The 25,499-nt window shown below is 30.7% G+C and overlaps 1 protein-coding gene across 4 annotated transcripts in view; it reads right to left on the bottom strand.

Annotated features, from left to right (window-relative positions):
- The window catches only part of LOC130896264 (homeobox protein abdominal-A homolog), a 159,976-nt gene that overhangs the window by 45,627 nt on the left and 88,850 nt on the right, over positions 1–25,499 (bottom strand). The window lies entirely within an intron of this gene.

A 25,499-nucleotide genomic window follows, 5' to 3' on the forward strand; every position in this document is an offset into this window, starting at 1 on the left:
ACGAGAACATTATCGTATTGATAAAATTTAGTTTTGAAGTTTTACTATTAAAGTCCAATCATTTAGCGGTGGATGCAAATTAACTATTGGAAGCAATAAAACGCTCAGGATAAATGTCGCTAATTGAAACATACAAAAAAGGAAAGTTGGTGAAAATTCTTATCATATTTTCAAGATTCCATATCTTTTGTTTTTTGTTATACAGAGGTCGGTATAAGTCAGCCAACAAATTTCTATAGGTAAGGAGAAAAATATGCAGAGTATAAATGAATTTATTGAAAAAAATTACAAAAGGTAATTGTAAGTGCTCAAATTGATGCCCATCTTAATAAATGCATTTACGGCAATGTTTTCCAACAGAGAGGCGGGTTCAGCGAAGTATGACAAGATGTCCGCGAAGAGTTTCAAATTCTTCCTCAATTGCAGTCGGTAATTGTTACAGATAGAGCTCATAGAGATGAGATCGGAAATCCGCTTTTATCCGCAGATACGACGTACGAAAAAACTCTTTCTTGAAGCGTGAACTTGTTTCGGTTATTCATTCCGATAACGCGTCTACTCGACGAACACGTTTTATCAGGACACAGAGATACTGTCTGAAGCACGAACATGCTTCGTTTTAATATTTTTCGACAGCGTTGCCGGACCTATGACGATTTTTCAAGGGCGTTACCCGACTTTATCCGACCTCTGTATAGCTTTTTGAATCAAGTTTGAATGTTGTACTGTGAAAAACCACATATATTTCCATATGTGCTCAAATAAGATCGAATTCAACAGGCATTGATACGATGGCTATTGGAAAGTAGTGCACCCAATATAAAAAGTTCTTTCTTCAACACATCACTGTTGATGGTAATCCCATTAACAATTAATCAGTCCTGTTATCAACTAGTATCCCTTAGGTAACGATTCTTAAAATTTTTAAAACATTAAAAAACAATGTAAAAATTAATGGAAATTGAATTTAGTATATATAAAATAATAGTATCCTTCAAAAACGTGAACAATCTTTACTTCAAGCAAATCCACATATGTAAAAACTTTGTCAAACTCAAAACAGGTAATTATTAAATATTCGCTTTCCATCTCAATTATAAGCAACTCTTTCTCCTTCCAGGTACTACTTCGATATCCTCTGATTACTCTAATCCTGTTCACTCGCTTTTTACCACAATAACTAATCTTCTTACTGATAAATATTAATTTACAAGGTGTTTATGAAATAAAAATTTCTTAAAATTCCTCACAAAAAATTTTTTCGAGCTAGATAATCCTTTGAACTTACGCCTCAAAACTTACTGTGGTGTCGCTGTCGCAATCATGAAGTCATAGGTTCCTTTCGCTTATCTTCAACGTGTTAATATTACAACATCCTCAATCCTCTTAGATATATAATATGAAAGTGAAATGAAAAATATTTCTACGAAATATTCCCATCTTCAACAAATTATTTCGTCTTTTCCCACCAGTGCTGACCTAGAATTCTGCTTCTCCTTTTTTATGAGTAAATTATGTCAACAGTGAGTGTGGATGAAATTTTGTCTCCACCTCAATTTTGCGTCATATATCTTATCTTTCTTATCACTGATTTCATCTTTAGGATTCCTCTATATTTTAATTCAAAGTCCATGATTCACAGCTGTAAGGCATGGTAGGACTTACTACTTTTTCACAATTTCTATTTTTGTATTTTTTGGTATTCTGTCACTTATCAAGCCACATTGTGAGTTGTCTAAAGTGACTTCGACTCTCTTTATTACTCTAGTCATTATTTCTGCTAGTATACTTGTTACTATTAAACTTCGGAAGTTTTTACAATTTCTTTTGTTGCTATTTTTATATTTAGGTAGTATATTTCCTAAGTTCTGATCTACAGGTATTTATTCATACTGTATTATATTATTTATTGATTTGGTTAATTAATTTATTCCCTTTTCATCCATATATTTCACCATTTCGGCAGTTATATTGTCTCATTCTGTAGCTCAAATGTTTTAATTGCTTCTACCACTTGTTTCCTCATCTTTTCGAAAACTTCATTGGTGCCCATCTATCGTCGCAATCTCAATACCCGCATTTGTAAGTTAATCGAAATATTACCTCCATCTTTCTATTACATTATTTTCTTCTATGATCTAATTTTTTTAATTGTCTTTTATAATATTATAATATTTCTTTTTGTCGTCAATTGCTTTAGGGATCCATGGAATTTTGTTTAAATTAACAGAATTTTGTCATATAAAAGCAAAATATCCGTATTCGATGGAAATTCAATTTTGTTTTGTATATAGGATTGACGAAAACTCGAAGCAATCATTTTTTTTTCTATTTCCAGATATCTATTATTTTTCTCTATTAAATTTATATTTTATAAAATTGGTACAACTACTGTCTACTGTCTACCAATTGTATTTTTAAATTGAGGTCCCAGTTTAAAATATTTGCCTTTTGTTGATTGTTGAAATTGAGATCATCCATCAACCAACGTAACTATCAAAATGCAAGTAAAAATGAACCTTTATCTGGATATATTAATATGTTTACGAATGATTTATCAAATAAATCAAATCACAGAATCCTTGGAACTTTAAATTTTAATATTTGCATTAAGTAACTAATCAAACAACACGTATTTCTTAACACGAACCTAATAACCATTAGTTTCTAGGGACTTTTCCATAGTGACCGTTTAAATTGGAAAGTGAATTATTTATTTAGTATGTAGTAAGGTCCACGGTACTTAGTTTTAACTACATTTACATAACTAATTACCTAGTAAGGTATTAAGCAGAAAACTTTTCATTAAACATCAAATTATTTACAACAATAAAACTACGGGGTTAAGAGTGGATTACTACAAATGAAGCTTGAGTCAACTAACAGATTTTGAAAACCAAAATTATATCTTATAATAGAATAAAAAATTTTTAATTGTAGATTATCAGCAGGTATGCACATAGAAATAAAATAAAGTATCTGAGGGATTGACGTATTGCTGTTTAAATCACAAAAAAAAATAATTCAAATTGAAATGTATACGAGAATGGCGCTAAATGTTTTGGGGTACCATCTTTTCAATAAAATACTTTCATTTATGTTCAAAGAAATTATCACGAACATCAATGCACTTTTATATTAAAGTTGTTACAACTTATGAGGTAGAAACCCGGTCATCCCTATTAAAAAATTGTTTCTTAGGACAGAGATTCAATTCAATTATGCAAATAAGGCGAATAGCGAAATGTTTGTTACAGTCACTTTTACGTCAACCTGTGTTGTATGTGAGGATACATTATCATGATGCAACATCAACCCACGAATACTGGTTAACCTAAGAAGCGTAGGTCAATATTTTGTGGTGTATCAGTTTACTGTAACTGTACGATTATCTTCAAGCCCAATTGCTTTCACTAATTACGTACTACAAACGAAAACTGATATAGATCCAATTCCAAGAGTTTCCTCAATCGGTACATTGGTATATCTGGGATAAGTCTCCCTCTTTTAATGTTTCCAAAAAGTAGTTAAAGAATATCGCCTACAAGCAAGTTCTCCTTGTAAAATGTAATGGGGTGAGACAAGGCGAACTTGTAGTCCATTCTAAGGATCCACGTCGTCTAGTTCATCGTTCAGGTAAGATCTTGTTCAAATATTTACGTTTCTGTACACAATAATAATAACCTTGGTCTTCTTGTAAAATTATGTATTTTGTACGATGCGTAATCATATCAGCTTGCTTGGGTTTACAAGATATACACCCATATATTCATGTTCTTGAGAAATTATGCACGGATTTTACGAAACCACCTGTCATTCTCATCAGACCATTTTGACGAAAATGAGTTATATTTACGATGTAATCAATTTATCTGTCTAGACCATATCTGTTAATTCGTGAATCGTTCATTATAGTCATATTTTGTAAGTATCTTATGAACTTTTATTACTGTTCACTGAATGGAAAAAAGTGAAGATAATACATTATTTGACAATCGTTTCATGTTTTGATATTACTTAATTGTGATTCACTGTTTATGATTTCAAATTAAGTGCCACCCTTTGTCGTTTTAAGAAAATTGCAGTGTGGCTGTTACCTGTGAGCTTAAAAGCTTAAAATCGACATGGACGAATGATTTTTTTAATCTTCAACAAAAGGAGTTAAGAAGAGGAAGCCAAGACTTACCTCCATAATGTATGTATAAAAATGACTGTTTTTTAAAAATCAATGCAATTAAATTAATGAAAATTATCTCAATAGAGTTATTACAAGTATTCTTATTCATACATGGGGTAATAAAATTGAGGACACAATGTATATTCCAGGGTAAATGTGATTCAGCGAACTAAAAACAAATCATTCACAAATTTTATAGTCCGATAAACATTGAAAATATCCAAAGTTACTAGGAAAGGCGGTATGTGTGTTTCTGAGAGTTTAGACGTAACGTAATATTATCTTGAGTCACGATTTGTGCACCGGCTGCGATCAACAGAAAAAGAAGGAATGTGAAGGAAAAGAGATGTTGTACGTGCGTCGCATTCCCGATTTGTACCTCTAGCATTCACAGTCTAAGGAACTAGTGATGAATTGATAGACACGGATTTGTAAAATACAGATCCTGACTGGTACAGAAAATAAAGCTGTATATATGTATATAATTATACATGTTGATGTTGCTGATCTTTCAAAGCGATTTTTTTCAATTTTTCAATATAGTAAATCGTTAATTGAATTAATTGGAAAATATCTTGAGGAAGTTTTTGACGAATGAACTTTATTGATAGCTCAAATTAAGAGCTTTTCATTTCACAAACAGTGGACAGAAATTTCACCATCACAGAAGATTATTAAATATATTGAGAAATTGTCTGTTATTCAGTTACTAAGTTGAGTTAAACAGAGTAAAAACAAGAATATTTAGAATAGTACATACATTTTTCTTGAATATACGTTTCTCGTATAATTATGTTGAACTTGAAAATCTTTATATATCCAAGAAAATAGTCGATACACTATAACTATTTGCGAAATAAGTAAAATATTGATTCGAAGAATTAGTCTGTAAATTAAAAAATACTGACCAGTTAATTTTTCGACTGGAACCTATTTGAATAACTGGAGGACCTGGACTTCCAGATATGTTTTTTGACAACAAATATATATTATATGCAAGAGATAACTAACAGGCTACATAACAACTTAACGCCATTGGAACTAAACATAAACAGTAAAAAAATGACGAAACTGCAAAACCGATATAGAAAGCGCGACCTATATCAACAACTACTAAAACACCGACAGGTGCCCTTGGGCACTATGCAACGATGAGGAACCAGTAAATTGTTATTAGAAAATATCAAATTCGTGAATATTTCAAATAAAAATAATGTAAACGATATAAGAAAGTCATAGTTTTATATGAAAAGATAAACACTATCAGTAATATATAAATTTATATGATCTATAATTAGAATTTGAGAAATTATGTGAGATACATAAAATATGATGCTTTGTTAGTTTGTTACCGAATTACCATATAAATCCTTAGATCTGCAAACTTTTAGTTTTATGAAATAATACTCAAGCAATATGTTGGTGCAGTCCTAACTTGAAGTTTATCGAAGCTTTAGCTTTCTCCAGTGCCATTTCACACAAACAATCTATATATATTCAAATAATTTATGAAAATCTAATAGCAGTTCTACCCGACCGATTTTCTTAATTTTCTTGACCTGTTTTTGCCTGGATTTGTCATCAAGTATTCAAAGACACTCAACTTTGCCGTTTTCAAGTTATACTCAAACATGATTCTTTTCTCATTCATTTCCAATGTTTTTTCTTTCATATCTCAAGTTCTAATTGAGGTGCCCTTTCATTTGAGATATAATATGACATCCAACATGATGGCTGACCTTTTGACTGTGACCCGATACGTTTTGTATCCCTTTGAAGAGATAAGAATCGATATATTTTATGTCAAAGCTATAATTATCCACACAGTCATTGCTACGAAACAGCACGGGTCCTCTTTAAATATTAAAGTTATTGCAATTTTATCGAGTCAGTTTTATCTTAAGGAATTTTGCATTACTCACTGAATATAAAAATGGAAAACACGAAAAGGAGCATAATTCTCATTGTCTACGTATTCCAAAAAACGAATACAGTCAATACACTTCTCTACGACAAATAAAAGATAAGGATACTTATCTGAAAAAGAAATGGTGGTTTGAAGTAATATTACAACACATTTATGCGAACGATTTATTATTGTTGTGATATGGGGTGTGAAATCAAATTAATTTGTCTTAGGAATGATAGTGACTATTGTGCAGTAATTAATTAACGAAATAGACAAACTGACGAAAAACTTATAGTACAAGACCACTGATTTGAAACATTATTCAGAGACATTTTATTTACTATTGGCCTCATGAAATCAACTTTTTAGCTTAAGAAAAAGTGGCTCTAATAATTATGAAAGTGTATGCTTGCGCTGAAAAAATCCAAAATCAAGGTAAGGTAAGAGGTAGGAATTGTATTTTGGAAAGAGTTTAAAGTATGTTCACTATGCTCAAAAGTAATGGCGATCTCTGTCGGGAAATCGAAGACCATTTCTTTGTTAGCAGTTTCTAATAGAAGTGCTACTACTTTTTCACATTTGGAACCACACACAACACGTTAAAAGGATGTGAGGTTATGCTAAATGCATAAAAAGAGACAATACTTTAGTTCATGTGGCGGAAGATGTTTGATGACCACTATCACTCAAGACAAAGGTAAAGCAAAAGTATTATTTTGTTATTTCGTGATTATGCTTTGATTTGAGAACCGTCACCTCCCATTAACAACGAGTTACCTTTTAATCTTGACATTTAAGTAAGTAAAAGCATGCCTATATTATATTGTGACAACTATTTAGGAAATATGTACAAAAATCTATAGTATGTCTTATCGTATTTTTATATATTGAGTTGAATCAAAATTAAATTATTTTTTGTTAAAAAGTCCTGTCCTGAAATAGCAACAACCACACCAACGACGACATGAACTTTGATTTGCATACATTTATCCACGCACCAGATGTTAGTGACTACTGTGCAATATAGTTAACGTCTGGGTTTTATGCTTAAGCTTGAATTCAATGAAAACGATTAAAATTTCAGGAATGAGCTAGATACTTGCTACTCCATGTTCCTCTCTACCTAGACGTGCAAGTCGTCGTTATACAGTGGTATAACAAAAAGGGTTATAGTAAATCCTTTTTTTTATAATTCAATGAAGAATTTGAGTCAGATCACTTGTTAAGTGAGTAAATTAATGTTTTTATTTAAATTATCTAATAAATTATTATAATTTATTTTTTACTTTAACAATTACTTGTTGCTATGAAGTTGTTTCCAAATTTCCATTTATAATGAAAATGAAATCTGAAAAGCATATTTCTAATCCACTTAAGTCCTACTTGTTTCTCATGTTTTTATTGCTGTACATAAAAAAAGATATTATAAAGATGCCTGCAGAGCCAATAGTATTGAGATCAAAACATATATTTGTGTATTTACTACTAAATATAGTAACAGAAGATATTCTTGACATTACCTATAGAAAGCAATCTTGAAATACGAACAATTACAAATGAATTCAATCCAAAACAAAACCTAACCAGATATTCAATATGTAGGATGTTATCGTAATAGAATTAATATAATAGTATTTAAATAACTCATAAAATATCTTTTACCATCCATAACCGATTTCAATTATGAAAATAACGATTAAATTTTTAGTTATTACTATCATTAGTATTTAAACATCATTAAAAAAGCTATTAAATAAACAATGTAGGTTTTCTAGCCTTTATGACGTCAAGAAAAAATTCTATTGTGGTCAGTAATTTATGGAATGAAATAATTTACTATGATAACCTTGTAACACAAATAAATGTAGTAACACATACCAAGCATTTTCTAAACGTTTTTCCCTGTCCATAAATTATACGAAAACACATCAACATAAATTTCATTCATAGCTAGGTCATGTATGATCGAAAATTTGACTATTGCATTTTATTGATGCTACAATGTTTAATTGTGATAGCAAAGTTTGAATAATCAATCTTCTTTATTGTATAAAACATATCTAAAACACACATGCACAATCAAATTATTAAGAATCAAAATAGTAAAAATTCTTCATCAAAAAATGATAAGACATTTTCATTTGAACTCTTATGTAGCAGCTCTCACACTTGAACGACGGGACTTGGGTTTGGGCCAAGGCTGGGAAGCCCGGCAAACCAATAATGGTCCAAGTCTGGTTGAATCTGGGCAAACCGAACTCGGCTATGGTATAGTCAGTCAGTCAGTTTTGTTCTATTATTTTATCCATAATAGATATATTAACATTAAAAGTAATAAGTTTTTATGAATAAAATTTTTTCATGCACAAAAGACAATAAAAAATAGTATCAATTCTTTATATGTTTAATTATTTAACTTAACTTAATTAATTAGTAGAGTGCATTAATAAAATATTGTCATGAAACTAAAATTTTATTAACAATATATTAAAAATTTCTTTTTACAAACAACAGTTGGCCCAGGGATGTAGACCAGTCTTGGGTTTATCTAGGCAACCAGGCCTGATCCAGGCTTGCAAACCCAGCAAGGGACATTGTTATCATCCCAGAGTCCCACCAAGTCTGGGCCAATAACGGTTTCCAAGCTAGGGCCAAAGTTGTACATACTTGGCCCCAGCCTGGACCTATACTGGGCCTATCGTAAAATTTTATATGGGCTGTCATCTCTTTAAACATGATTTGTGGAGTTCCGATGTAACAGAAAGTGAAAATTTTTTGCTCCAGTAGAAATCCAATGAGATCAATCAATTCAAAGTCATTCGATTGAAGACAACCAATTAGTACATTATACTGAAAACAGATCCCATGGGCTGTTTTCACTTTATCACGTTACCATTGATTTATTTCTATTATGACGTTATAACTATTTTTGTTCTGTATTTTTCTATAATTAGCAAAAAATTTTCTATCCAAATAACCCCCTGAAACATTGATAAATACTCACAAATTTTATAACAACTTTCTCAAGCTTATTGCTTATAGGCTTTCAAGTATCAAGCTTACGAAAACTGTTACAAAATTTTTTCGAACAAATATCAATGCAGCAAAAAGTTTCGTATATACAACTAAATATATTTTTGACGTCTCGCAAGGGAAGGGGGTAAAAAATGTTTCAATAATTTCGCTTAGTTTTCATGTTGCCATTAATAATTTAGGGATCGGATTATGTATTAATTAATGAAATTTTCTCAAGAATACCATATAGTTACGATGCCATACTACACTTCAATTTGATTTTTTCATTTTTATAAAGACTGACTGACTTTTTCCTAAAACACTGCTTACTCCGAAAGTTTGACAAAGAGTTGGTTAGGCGTAGTATTTTCAGTAATCGTTCGTTCACCTTACTGTTGAGAAAGTTGAGTTGGGTTGTGTTAGGTTTAGTTAGGTTGGATTAGATTAGTTTATTATTATTTTGTATTTCATTCAAAATCTCTACCAAATATAAAGTTAACGATCTAGAAGTGAGCCCCAGTGAAAATGCGCTAAAAAGTATGAGATTTAGAATTGTATTTTTAGTTGAATGAAGTAGCAAGATGGTATGACGAAAGACTGGTTTCCATTTATTGACATCACTTGGAATAAATGGACATTATATCCTTAGTTTTCATCATGTTTCTGGTGTCATCTAACAATATTAGGTATACTTAATAGACATACAAAGTCGAGAGATGATTTCAAAGTTGAAAACAATTAGAGAAACCAAGAAAAAATTATGTAAAAATCATTTAGCATGTTTCGTCCCCTGAAATTATTTGTAAACGGTTCATTCATTTGAAAAAAACCTGAAATAAACCTAAATAATACCTAAAAAAGGTTGTTTTTGGATTTCAAGATCTCAGGTTAAAAAGTTTCTACAAAATATAAAATAAAATAATAATAATAATAGCTTTCTCCTCTCTACAGGGTATAAATTAAAGTTAACTGTTGACTTGACACCAGTTAAAATAAAATAATATAATTTTGATGATAATTTTTGAAGATTTTGAAAAACTCTTATAATCATTCTATACATATAAAACAGTTTATTTCCATCTACTTGGATTTCAGGCACTTCATACATCTGGGAAACTTTTATGATATTTATACCAACAACATTCCTCTCAAGCACACAAGTTATTTTAAAATTTTCACTCCAAGAAAATCTCCAAAAAATGTGCAAGACTTGCAAGACAAAGACCAAGACTGGATCCTACAAGACCTAAACCACTTAATACATCGCAAGATCCAAACCACATATGCAAGATGTAGACCAAGACTAACCTGGTCTTGGTGTGGCAATTATTCACCACTAATTGCAGTATTTGAAACTTACAATATTATAGTTCAGAATAAAAATATAATCGAAAAAACGGACTTCACCACAGTGCTTTGGAATTCCAAAGGTATAGTCTTTTTTTATTATCTAGTCAACGATAGATAACAAGGCAATATTATGCTATTTTAAGTTATTTTGATACCGCACTTCAGAAAAAAAGACTGTATTTGTTGAAGAAAAGATTTTTGCATCAAAGCGACAACGTTACAAAAAAATAGCCGTACTTTTTCACGATTTAGCCTTTCAAACAGTATATCTCGCTCTCTCCAAATGGTTTCTGTTCCCATAGTTGAAAAATGTTTGGGTGGAAAGTGATTCCATACAAATAGACACAGGATAGCAGAAGAGGTACCGATCAAAATCAAACAATAGTTATCTCCAGGAGAGGAAATTAGCAAATTTCTCATGTTACAGAAAGGTTAGAAATAAAATGAGTTCGCTTTTCGAAAGTAGTACCTGGCTAAATAAAAATTATGAGATGAATATAGATATAAATAAGTGAATTTTGCCTAAATCAAAATGGAATCTTACATAAAAAATATATTGAAACATCTCTTCAATTACATAACTCTTCTTGGCTTTTCATAAGTTTATCAAGAATCAACAGCAAAGATAAAAAAGAAAAGAAAAATCTAGACTAAGAGTTTAAGACATGGATTTATCTTGACTTGATGATAATTATAATATACAGTTAATTTCATCCTAAAAGTAGTAGGATAATTTTAAAGAAAAGTGGATAGAAAATAGTTAATTTTAGTCAAACATTTCACAAGAATGGTACTTAACAATTCATGATCTCTCAAATCGGTACTTCACAGGAGTGATAAAATTGAATCGTAAATATTATTTTCAAAATATTCTTATAGCTAAGTAAATTTTATTGAGAATAACTAATTTAAAACTAGAGAAATACCTGAATCGGAAATATTTCGCTATCTAACTCAAAATTCTAATGAGGCTACATAAATTATTGTATTCGTAAATCTTTTCAATTTGTTAGAGGCTATTGAACTTCGCAATAGTAATGTGTACGCCACTGTACCTTATCAGACAGTCACATGACAAGCGCATTTGAAAACGAAGCATGTTTCTACCACCTGTGAGAAAACAAATAGGAAGTGAATGTATGTATAACGTGTTGTAGCAAAATTTATATTGTTTACTAATACTGTATATAAGGTCGTAAAATATGTCTACTAAAGGCAACCAAGCAAAGTAAGCAAAATTTATTATAGACAGAATGAATCACTCTCATTACATTTGAAATGTGACACAGTCGCGAATCTCATAATATATAAATAAAAATAAGATTAATTATTCGTCTATTTTTCCTTTTTATTTCCAAAGCAGAATTCTGCTAACCCTTATGTTTTTAAACAACAAAATAGAAGAATTAAACGATCATAAGAATTAATTTACTCAGTTAAATTTAGTGGGAAAATTTTCAACCGACTTCCAAAATGATACGAATGAAAAAAAGGGATGACAAAATAATAAAACATACAAAACTTCAATAACATAGACCCTGTATTTGAAATCAATTCAATATTGTTCAGATACTGTTTTTTATATGAAAAATGTTCGGTGCTATAATAATAAATATGAAATTGGAAAATTTCATGTCTTGATACTTTGAGGACTACATTATTATTTCATGAAAAACCAGCAATTTGATTATTTAAAAAAAATCTGATATTACCATCAAAGTCTTTTAAAAGAATTGTCCAATATGGTTTGTGTAACTGAACTTTTTCGTTGTTGTTGAAATTTATTTACTAAGAAAGTCGCTTATTTCACATTTATACTTACTAAAATATAACAAAACATAAATGTATTGAAATGCTTCTTTTTTTTAATGCTATATATGGTCTGGAACGATAGAGGGAACACGCGAATACAATATGGGTGCCGAATGGCAAATAGCCAAATTTAAGAGGACTGAAAAAGTAGAAAATATGATTTTTAAAGGTGATATTAGTATTTACAATAAAAATTGAAAGTTTGTTGTTATTTGTATTCAAATAAATACTAGTGTTTGCTAGATAATTAAAACGTTAAAATTAAATGTTATTACTATTACTGGGTAATGTATAAAGTAGTTGAATAAAAATTACTGCAAACTAAGAAAAATTTTGTAGGATTTTTTACTTTTCAGCACATCTGTTTAGATACTTTTCAACATATGTGTAATATTGTTTAATTGAGTTTCCTTTGTGAAAAATATGTTTTTTTGAAGAATTTTTCTTGTGGTCGTAAGAAAAATAGTGTACACATCTCGCTCAAAAGTTTATTTCGCACTCGTTACGTTTCAGCACTTTGCAAACTCGTTATATGGTATTTAAATTTAGAACAAAAATCCTGAAGTGCAACCCATACCGCTGCAAGTATAATAGACAGTAAATTTTGGCAAAAAGGGGATTTAAGAAAATAGTACAAATTTTCGTTAGTAATCAAGATAACAAGATGTCCACTATCTAACCAAAAAACTACTAATACCTTTGCAAGACAGATACATAATCATGTTCTAATTAGCCATTCATTAGTAGCACGAATTCTTAAAGCGTATTGCAAGCTTGTAAACTAAATATATTAGGAATTACCCAGAGATCAATTGGACATGAGAAAAAATTCTAATACAAACATTCTGTATTCTGATAAATCTGGGTTACTATAATAGATTTGATCCCTTTCGTGAAGACAACCATCTTCATCATTCATATGTTTTAGACCTAGTGAGACAATTTCAAAAACACTACAAAAATGGTGTTAAGGCTAAATTAGTATCATACTAATTTAGTTCTTCAGATGATAAATAGTAGAAAATTGGTCTACGAATCTGTATTTTGCGTTTTTAGGGTTTTCAAAGTTCATCCTTATAAGATACATTACAAATCTTCTCTTTTTGAGAAATAAGAAAATATTCTCAACTCATCATGCCACAGAATATACAAATGTGGAAATTCATCAACTAACTAATCTATTTTATTATTAATATTTCTACAAGTTTTAAAGATTAGGTAATATGGATGTTTCACGAACGACAAATATCTGTATCGTAAATATTTGTATGCATTTTATTTTTAAAAACCAATGTAGACTGTAGAATAATGAGGTGAAAAGTTTTATATATACACATTTCAAGCTAAAACCATATCCTTACTTTTTAATCCATTCGTTTTTTCAAATCTCACATCAGCAAAATAAATAATAATAAGAGAAAGTATGTTGAATATATGTGGCTTAAGTTTGACAATATCCATTCACCATAAAGAACACCTCAAAACACAACACATTGTTACTAGCCCTTAACTTAATCGATCTAGCGACTCGACCAATGTTTCCACTTCCTTAAAAAAATGGTTGATAAATAAACTAGGTCTTTTTAGAATACATAATCCTCTGGCACGCCAGAGTCCCACTCTTAATAGGACTAATTTGATAAGATTTCAATCTTTATATAGATTGTGGCAATATTTTTGTCATATACAAAACTCTTTCAATATTTTTTCAGCACTATCTACTTTTACCATTTTGTACTTTTTCATTATTCTTATTCGGCAAAATTAACATCGAATTATCTACAGCTATTAGGCTTACTATCTTCGTATTCTGTACACTATATCAGTAATATTTCATACGAGTGTATTACTGTTTATTTCTAATATTCCACATTGCCTCCTTTGTTATAAATGAGAATTTCTTCGTGTATTTTTTGTCATATTTCAGAAATCGCCTGAAATTTGCCTCTGTACCATTTTCTTTTCGATGTTTTATCTGTAACTTATCAATGAGAAATCTACCCTGCTCATTTTTTGTGGAAAATAAGTTAATTTTAAAAATGGAAAAGTCTATATCATCTTGATGAAAGTTCGCAAAATCTTATGCATTAAATAATCGATATATTAGGGATTATCCCGATTAGAAACTTAGATTGAATAAAAAATTATTGCAAAAGAAAAATTGCTTGCAAGTTTATCTATTTTTATTATTCGGCAATTAGCTTGGTAATTATACACTTTCACGGTCACCTGGTTTTTTGGCTCTAGAAAATCGAAAAATGGATGGATTTTAATGATCTTGGTCTCAAAATGTTCCATTTTACGGCGGATTTATAAAAAAAATTAGTAGAAATAGCTGGAATGAAAATTTCTCATAGTTTTACTGTTTTAAATCGTAAAAAAAACGCTTTTGTAAAATAATCCTTTACAAAAAATTATGGTAATTTTACACTTTCGCGGTCACCTGGTTTTTTGGTTAGGTTAGGTTGGCTCTAGAAAATCGAAAAATGGATGGATTTTAATGATCTTGGTCTCAAAATGTTCCATTTTACGGCGGATTTATAAAAAAAAATACGAAAATTAAAAAATATAAATATTTTTTACAGTTTCATGACTTTAAATGCAAAAAAATGACTTTCTACATATAATCCTTCGTAACTGTTTCTGACGTCGTGGAATCAAGTTCGTTTATTTTTTTTCGCAATTTACATAAAAAAATGAATATTTTGAAAAAAAAAGTTTTTCTACTATTTAAGGTTTAAAACTATTAAAAACCGCAAATTCAGCCACTACCCCCGTGTTTTTCATAAATTCGTCGTAAAATGGAACATTTTGAGACCAAAATTATAAAATTTATCTATTTTTCGATTTTTAATGGTCCAAAAACTATTAACATTGAAGAATATAGTACGAAACTATTCACGTAAATTGATTGTTTTTCATCGATTTCATTTTAAGCTATAAAAACTGAAAAAATCATTCTTTTTGGATTTTTTTTTAAATTAATTTATGTAGAATACAAAAAAAATATAAGAACTTTATCTGATAATGAGATAATTTTTTGTGAAGGATTATTTTGCAAAACCGTTTTTTTACGATTTAAAACAGTAAAACTATGAGAAATTTTCATTCCAGCTATTTCTACTAATTTTTTTTATAAATCCGCCGTAAAATGGAACACTTTGAGACCAAGATTATTAAAATCCATCCATTTTTCGATTTTCTAGAGCCAAAAAACCAGGTGACCGTGAAAGTGTATAATTACCATTAGCTTTTGAATTTTTTTTTAATTTGAGTGTAATCCCTCTTCTTTGTCGGCTCACGCTCTGTTTCACTTTTTTTTTTAAATGAATTGTATGAATTAACAATAAATCATTTTGAAGGGATACTAACTGTGCTGTAGAATAATATTGATAATATAATATTCAAATCAAACATGTACTAAACTCGTCTTTTTAGTATTGGTAGGCCCCACTTTGTTTTTGCTCAAGTGGTTATTTTTATCATGATTGAAATATCACATCCAGATTTGTTTTCTGATAAACAAAAAATATTTTACAGACATAATTTTAACAACTTCTCTTAAATAATGAAAAAAATAATTCATATTCCGTAAACTACCACTCGTGTACCCACAAATAACTTGCTTATCCAAGCTATTATGTTAAGTGGATTTACATGAAATAAAGCAACGACAGAACACGAATTTGAGTACTGTGTGAACAAATAATCGAATGTTGCGTGCTAGCCTTACGTTACAGAAAATTTCATAATAGGCAGTTATAATTATTATAATGGAAATGTTTTAGACAGATTATAGAGGAAATGGGCGATTTGGGATTGGTGTGCATGTTATTCACGAAATGAAACTTATTCCGCCATTTACAAAATTTATTATCGTATGACTTTTTAGTGCAGACAGGAAGACGGAATTTCATCGGTCTGGTTCTATTTTAAAATGGATTCAGTTATTACTCGTATATAATAGATACAAGTATCAAACAACCAGACTAACGGTGCTGTAGAATGTTGAGAATGCAGTGTCTCTCGCTGCTCTGAACAAATCAGTATAGTTGTTACCTTGATATTTTCCTCGAAAACTGTATCACTAGAGTCGTTTTGACATTTCACGTGACACTTATAATTGTTTGAAAGGAGCAAGATGCCGAGAAGAATTCCTAGATACGAACGACAAATTTTACTTAAAAATTTTAACATGCAAAATTGATGTATAAAATTTTCTCGATTAAACAACAAAAAGTTCGAAATAGTTATTTACGTTATAACTTCGGGAAGTAATTTTGTAAGGTACGAGATAGATGTTTATGGACGAGGCGACGAAGGAGCTGAGATATCTATAATATCTAATCGAGTATCGTAATAATAACTTCACGAAAGTATACCGTAAAATGTTTTTTTTTTCATAATGTTTTCGCAAAATTATACAAAAATATGAAATCTGATATTTGACAATTTTACTGAAAAATAGCTCCTTTGATTATTCTCTTATTATGTAAAAAAATAAAAATTACCAGTAGTCATTAAGGTAACATTGTAAACAAAGGTAGACATCCAATTCAATAATTATGAGACGTGGATAAGACTGGTCAACTGCAAGACAAAATCACAGAACATTAAGTAGCAGCACTAAAAAATCCCTGAAAACATTGGCAATCTTTATTAATCCCATTGAGTACCGGATGTTCCAATAAGAATAAGAAAAGTGACCTCGAGAAAAACCTGGAAATCATTTAGCTGTAGGTCCACCGCTAGAGGGCGTAATTAAATACCAAGAATTATAAAATGAATAATTTACAAATTTTGCCTAATTAAGATGCATTTAAACTATGATTATCGTATTCTTTAAGAAATTTAGCGTATATTTGATTTTACAAGTTTTAGTCTATCTCTTCAAATAAGAGGTGGAGGGAAGTGGGAACTTTATTATGAAAAAACGCCTGAAGGTCCAGTTCTACTTAACCTATCTATGTAAACTTAGTCTTTTTGTAGAGAGCTCCTTTCTACCAATATAAGAGTTATAATTTCGGAAAAACCTAATGAGTAACGTATACGCTAGAGGGCGCTATTTATTTATTTTTTTAAATCTAGCTATCCTTAAAAAATGCAGTTTTAATTAAGGAATATAAAAGTAGAGCAAAATAGCTTGACTGAACGGATTTTAACATTTTTTGACTCCTCAAAATTGTCTTTCCTATAAAATTCAATTGGTTCAAGAATTGCGAACGAAATGATGCAGCAATTTAACAACTTTGAAAACATACTGTTCAGCGACGAAGCAAATTTTCACCTGAATGGTCATGTTAATAAGCAGAATTGTCGGTGCTGGGCAGTCGAGAATCCAAGACGAAAGCATGAACGACCCCTGCACAGCCCAAAGGTCGTTGTTTGGGCCGCTATGTCGGCTAAAGGAATTATTGATCCTTATTTTCATAAAGATCAACGAGGCCGAGCAATCAATGTGAATAGTGACCGTTACTGCGATATGTTCCGAAATTTTTTGGTTCCAGAGTTGCAGGAGCTTGCAGGTTTCAACTCAAGAACGTGATTCCAGCAAGATGGGGCCACTTTGCATACCGCAAATGACTCGATGGAAGTTGTGAATGAATTATTCCCTAATAAAGTCATTTCGCGAAGGGGTGACATCAACTAACCTCTCAGAAGCCCAGACCTTAACCCGCTTGACTATTTTGTATGGGGATACCTTAAAAGTAAGGTTTATCAAAATAATCCAACGAACCTAACCCAATTGGAGGAAAACATCAGGTTAGAAATGGCAGCAATATCAAGAGCTTTGTGTCGACGTATTATCACCAATCTTCGTTTCCGTTTAGAAGAGTGCCTGCCAGCAAAGTAACAGTCATCATTTGGATAACATCATCTTTTCAAAATAATTTTCCAATTTATATGGTATCAAAAAACAATGAAAGTTTTTATTGCTTATAAATATTTTTTGTTTACTTCAACTTACAAATACCCGATAGTCTTTCTGGACACCTTGTATATAGAAAAGTGGATTTTCAGGTTCTATCACAGATATAGATAATCTTTTTGGTACTTTATTTTTTATCAGTTCAAAACGTTTATAAATTTTTGTATAGCCTCAAAACTTTTGCAATGAACAAATTCGAACAATTCAAATTGATTCTTAATATTCTTAAAAATATTAAAAAACCAATTCTACAACAGAAGAGATGAAATATACGAAAATATTGATCGGTTCTCCAACAAAAAAAAAATAGGAAGAAGAGAAACTTGAACAAGAACCAAAGTAATAGAGCTGTTGGTTGGAATCGTGCAATTAATCTATATTAATATTTAACTTCAACCGTTCCAACTTTATAGTCATATTTCCGAGTTAGAGGCTTTTATTATTGTAGTGATTACCATAAGCTGAAGTAGTTTTCAATATATATAAGTTTGTTTCACAAGATTGTCAATTTATGGTTATTTATTCTGAAATATTTCATAACTTATTGAAACACTTGATTACAGTTTTTTTCCAATGTTTGAAAAACGGTAAATCGAAATAACAGTTCTTCAAAAGCAGGAACTACAACACGGGGAACACATATCAAAATCATCATTGAGAACGTAAAGTTAGTTTTTATTAGAACATAAAAAATTTTACAGCTTAAAACAGGTGATGGTGTCGGCAGTATAATTTGTTTTTAGTTCTATCGCTTTCTTATTAATATTGATCAATTTTAAATATATTACTGTTGATAAGCAGATACTGACATGAAGTTAACTTATTATTTATCTAGCTTTAACTGCAATGATTAATGAGATCCTAATAAAGCGTACTAAAGGTGTTCATTGTATAACAATGTGATTGGGGTGGATTACATCTGAGAAAACTAGATACATATCAACACAATTGGAGATAAATTAGTAATAATTTACTTTGAAATAGAGATTCACTAAACAAAACATTGACCAACTATGTAATAAATGAAAGAATGGAAGAGACTATGGAAACAATAAAGAAATCGTGGAAGACTCCGAGGACGTTGTTGAGATAGAGACTCCAGATACAGGACTGGTTGAACATTAATCTGATTGTAGATAAACTAAACGTGAATGGCTATCTAGATAGAAATATTTCAAAGAATTATATAGATATTAGAGAAAGAAGAAAGACATATACTCCTTCAATAGTATCTTCAACAATATCCAATCCTTTGTTGGAAATGTTCCAATTAATTCCAATGTTTCCAAAATTTCATAAAAAACGAGATAGGACGTACGTAAGAAATTTCAAAATACATCTGCCTTACTAATCAAAAGCGCCGTAAAATGTGCAAATGTACATTCTAGATGGCGTGCCCGACCTTGCTATTCCACCTATCTTCGCACTTCTCATTTCCGTCCCACCGTTACTTTATAGTTATCACTTCCTTCATCCCATATCCAACGAGCTTCACGTTTTCTACCCGCCATACAGCAGTTCCGAAACAGTGACATTAATCCTTTCAGTTCGTTTTAGAGATGAAAATGATATTAGTGAATATGAAGGGAACGTATTTCATGGTCATTTAACAATATTTTTCATGTTGATAGTGACATATTAAATGTTTTTTTTTTTCAAGATTTGAAATATATTTTCCTTTTGAACTCTTTATGTTGTTTCGAACGTTAGAGTATTTGGGCTTTAGATTTTACTGTTTTTTTATAAATATCTTACACTCTCTTCGATACTTCGTCCATTTGTCGTATTGATTTTCCCTCCCTTCTTCATTCCTGTGTTCATTATTCTGAGTTTTCGTTTTCTACTTTTCTTATGTCTTTGTGCTTCTTCAAATTTTTCTTATTAGGCTTTCTTCTTCTATTTACGTGTACGTAACAATTTAAGCATCTTTTAACTATTTTGTTTCCGATTGCTTCCAGTTCGAGATTTTTTATAATTATCCTGTCAATCTTCCACTACTTTTCTATTATTCTGTCTTTTTATTCATTACCCACCTTCAACTTTCATGTATTAAGGTAGGTACATTTTCATTTTTATGTTTTCGTCTATTTCTTTACCAGAATTGTCTTATTAAAACGATAATATATTTGATTGGCTTTTCTTACTCACTCATTCACTATCTCTATTTCCATTTTCTGTGAAAATTACTATCAGGTATTGAAATGTAGTTACTACATCTATTATTTGTTCTTCCATTATCAAGCCTTCCACATGTTCCCTTTTTTTGGTTCACTATTATCTTTAAGCATCTTAGTAAGCTTTAAAGATTGTTTAGTTAAAATAAACATTTCAAGGTTAGGTTAATGAACAATTTGATACTTATATTCTAGCCTTTCAAATTTCAATTGAGTTTTTCCTCATTGCTATGATTTGTTCAAAATTTTATGCTGAAAATAATCATTTAAAATAGCGATTAACTTATAGTAATCATCCGTATGCTGGTGAAGACACGTAGTCAACGCAGAAAAATCGTCGAATAAAAACTATATTCATATTTATCTCACTTTATTTTCACGTTCAAACCATTTTTCTAGCTATAGAATTTATTTTTTCGAGTTTATTTAGAATGACATTGAGACATGGAAGATGTACCGTCCATCTTGCTAAGCTAGAGATTATATAGGTAATCATCATCCTGTTACTGCTTTTACCCAATTATTACTGATATTAATTACATTCTTCAATGGAGTTTTTACAAATAAAAGCTTCACTCATCTTTTAAGTAGTGATAATCATCATACTTAGGACCTATCGGTAAATTATGGAATCATTCAAAAAATTCTGAACTCTCCACATACACACACATCTCAGTAGCAAATGTACTCGTTGCTCTTCAGATAAATTTTGATAAATGCATAGCTTCCAACATACTTCTCAGATACCACGAACAAACAAAAAGGAGGAAGATTAAGAATACTAAGAGGGTATAGCATTTAGATAGAATCATTCTGTGAATAATGGAAATGTTATTATTATCATCATCATATTCCTTGTGGTAACCGTTTTCGGAAAACATCCATATATTAACCTGAGTTATTCCCTTGATCCTTATCCCATATCATGTGCCAAAGACGTATACACATAACAAGATATAAAATTTTTTTTTTTGGAAATAAATTTTCACCACTTAAACGCAGTGAGCTGTTGTCCCATCCTGATGACAAACAAGATATTTTCACTCGGAAGGTTCGAATGTAGGTAGGTCAAAAACAACTAAGTCTTCCATAGTGCTGAAATATTTTTGGCTCTCAAATTATATATCAGGCAATTAGACGTAATATATTTACTATGATTTCAAATCATCTCCAACTATGCGCGGTTTTATTTTCAATGATTTGCGTGTGCTTTGAATTGTGCATGAATTTAGAGGATGGTGTTCAAAATTCTTGGAATAAAGTACAAGAGAGGACTGCATCTCCCTCCCTTAGATATAGAAAGGGATCTCCCTCAATCTGGGTAGTTGCGAAGATAAAAATTTTTATTCGATTATTAGAACTAAATTTTCAATAAAAAAATAAATACAGTCTTTAGCAATATTTGGTCCATTTCCAGCCGGATTGAATCAAATTATAAGTGAAATTAGAACATATAAGTAAAATCAATTGTATTTGTGAACGAGCTATGGGCAAAGTTATACCTGCCACCAAAGATAATTAAATAAAGGACACGATAATTACGTTTCAATTTTGAACAGTTTGAATCCAATTTAATAATGATTTAATTTATCATATATTTTACTTTTTCTAGTTTTTGCATTAGATATTTTATTGGGTTCATTCGTTCGATTTAGTATGTGTCTTCTTAGACATAGGTGCCTGTGACAATACTCCGCACAAGGCTGTCAAAAGAGTACTAGTCGAGAGAGGAGTGGATAGGACAACCTCCAGATGAAGGCATAACTACTATCTACTAAAGCACTAGAAATTAAATATAATATCATGTCGAGATATGCAGATGACATAGTCTTCTGGGCTAGATTATGCTTTGAGAATTCCCTCTGTGACATAATTCAAAGAGGGCTCAACTATACAAAAAGGTTGTGTCGATCGATGGGGCTAAACGTCAACCCAACTTAGACCTACCTAATTTCCTTCACTAGGAGGAGAGCCCAACAAGCTAAAAGGGCAAGTTATTGAGTGGAAAATATCTATGACTCACATTAGATAGTGAATTTCTCTGGAACAAACACAAAAATAATCACTAAAGCCACAAAAGCCCTAATTGTGTACAGAAATTTCGCGTGGGGGAAGCCTGGTAAATCAAACAACACTTAGATTGTTCAGAGACGGAATCACCAAAGAAAAACCGTTCCTAAATAATGATCAAATCTGGGTAAAGCTTCAGGATTATGCATCCAAAAAGTTTAGCTTTGAGAAAAATTGTGTCCAGTTCAATCTAGAGAGGACCTCTCGCAAACAGTAGATCATCATCTTGACCTAAAGCCAAGCAGCCATTAAGGCTTTAAGCTCCAATATCTCAATATCCAAACTTGCTTATAAAAATTGAACGAGCTAGGCAACAAAAAAAAGTTATTCCGGGACACACCGGAGTGAAGGAGAATGCAATAGCTGGTAAGGTCGCTAAGCGTAGACAGAAAAGCCATTCAAGAGACCTGAACTCTTCTGTGGTATCAGCTACGAAGTGATAGAAAAAGCATTGAAAAAGAAGGTAGCAAAACCAATTATTGGGACAACCTACAGGGACTGAGATAGGTAAAGACTCTCCTGTGAAACAATAACCAGAGATCTGCTAAATGTATCAACTTAAGTAAGAACAATCTACGTATACTAATAGAAGTCCCATCGGGGCATCGTCGCCTTAATAGAAACCTAATACCGCTAGACTTAGCAGATAATGCGGCGTGCAGACATTATTACACAGGGGACGAAACTTTTATCTACATTCTCTTGAAGTTCACACCTGGAAGTGTATAAAATAGAAGACGAAGATCTCTGGCAGCAACAGCCATCCCAATTCCACATTCTGGATTTTATAAAAGGAGTGGGGTTTGCAGATCAGCTGTAAACACTGGTTTCCTCAGTATCGTAGCAAGAAAAGGGGACGCAATATATTCATTGGGTCGCAGTGTATATAATACTTCAATATCTACATATATACATACATTGTTCGATTGAAGTATAGTGATGGGAGCGGCATGTACAAAATTCTTGTACTATATAACAAGTGAGGGTTGCATCTTCCACAAAAATATGTGGTCGATCATTAGAAATGAGAACTATACTTTCAATAAATATGAACTAAATACAGTCCTTATTATTTTAACAAATCAGTTTTTCCATTAAAAGCAACAGGCAGGACCTTGTGAATTATTGGCTCACTGAAGATAATTAATATTTGAATTCAGATAGTTTCATCGTTAATTCTAGAGAAAATTTCACACACACATATGTAAAATGTTAATACATCAGAAAGTGATAGGTAATAATACATAATTATTAACATCTATAGCAGCTTTTAGCTATTTATTAGAAAGGATCTCAATAATACAAAGATCCGTATTTGTACTAAGTACTATTTAACTTGACATTTTTCTAATTAACTAAGACTCAATACAGTAAGTTAGCGACAATATTAAGCTAGTTTTCAAAAACTGGTATTGATTAATTCGTGTTAATTTATTATTACCAAAATTATAATCCACATAATTGACGTTATATAATTGAAAATATTAAATAAAGGCTGCAAATAAAAAAATTTTAACTCATAAGTTGTTCCCATGCTATTTATATAAACTTATATGAAATAATTATTTTATCAATCTATTTGAAGCATTCGATTGTTGAGAACCACTGGTTTATCATCTCCTTTCGCCAATTTCAATTCCTCACACGAGTTTAATCCAATAGTGGCCCTCCGTGAACATATATCTTTCGAATGGTTTTTTTACGACAAGTCTTTATCATTGCAAATTTAATTCAACCGGAAGCAAAATTTGCTGATGTTTCTGAGAACAAGAACAAGAATATTTTGTATTAGTAATTAATTCCAAAACATCTTCTGCAGTAAAGAACTATTTTATCCATTTCATGAATTATTAATATGACGGTTCTTAAAAAATGTTCAAGATAGAGAGTACTTGCGTACATATAATGAACAATTCAAATTATTCAGTTTCTGTACAGTAGCAAGAATTCATGGACATGCACCGTCAATAGTGAGTATATATCTGTTTTTTATAATAAAGTATTCCATTAATATTTTAGTTGAATCATGAACGGGATACTATATTTATAATACGAAGTAAGCACCTGAATATCTATATAACATAAAACTGAATTTTAAGGATTAAAATAATTTGTTAAGTCATTAGTTTAAGTTATGCAATCAGGCCTACATAATAATTAGTTGTTATAATTGCTATTGGTCGAAATACTTCTATCATTAGAAACATATTTTCATACTTCAAGAGAAACATACATTTTCAAATACTTCGTCATGGATAAAACAGAATCATATGCGTCAAATACCCAACAATTCAAAGTTATCAGATTGCAGAGATGAGCAGTTCCAGACTAGTTCACTGTTGTACGAGTAGTAATGACTGTAATGGTTAGTTAGACATAAACTTACGAACTAATTCGTTTGGTTTCAGTTAATCTTTTGTTGTGTATACTAATAAAGAAGTTTAGTGTTAGTAGTGAGTCCAAAAAAGTATTGATGGTTGTTCCAAAATAATTTAAAAGTACGAGAAAAAACTCATGCTCCTCGACCTATCGGATAATGGAAAGAGCAACTGAAAGTTGAATAAGTCTGGAAGGAAGTACAGAGTAGAAGAAAACCGTTTTTAAGCGAAAACTTTTATCAAAAAATTTGTGAAGATTGTCTTAGAAATGTCAAAAATGGATTTGTATTTAACAAACTCGCGAGAAAAGTGTTAGATTCGCCTAGCAATTTGAAAAATAACAGAAAACTATAATATCGCAGATTTTTAACCGGACAAAACTCAGTTTCAAGGATGTAAAAAGTCTTTGAAAAAATGAAAAAATGTATAGATGGCTTAGGACAAATAAATTTCTCTGTAATGAGAAAAATGATGGAGCCACGAAGGCGTGAAATCGTTTCCCACTGATTATTGCGCTAACAAAAAAAACTAGGATAGCTACAGATAGACATTTAACAGTTAACTTGGACATTAATTCATTAATTGACAAAAATGGAAAATTTTACACTTTCAAGATAATTCCAATATTCATACTTCTTTCAACTAAAAACCACTTCTAAATTGCAATCATTCGACAAAGATATGA

This window comes from Diorhabda carinulata, chromosome 7 (assembly GCF_026250575.1).
Source record: "Diorhabda carinulata isolate Delta chromosome 7, icDioCari1.1, whole genome shotgun sequence".
Lineage (NCBI taxonomy): Eukaryota > Metazoa > Arthropoda > Insecta > Coleoptera > Chrysomelidae > Diorhabda > Diorhabda carinulata.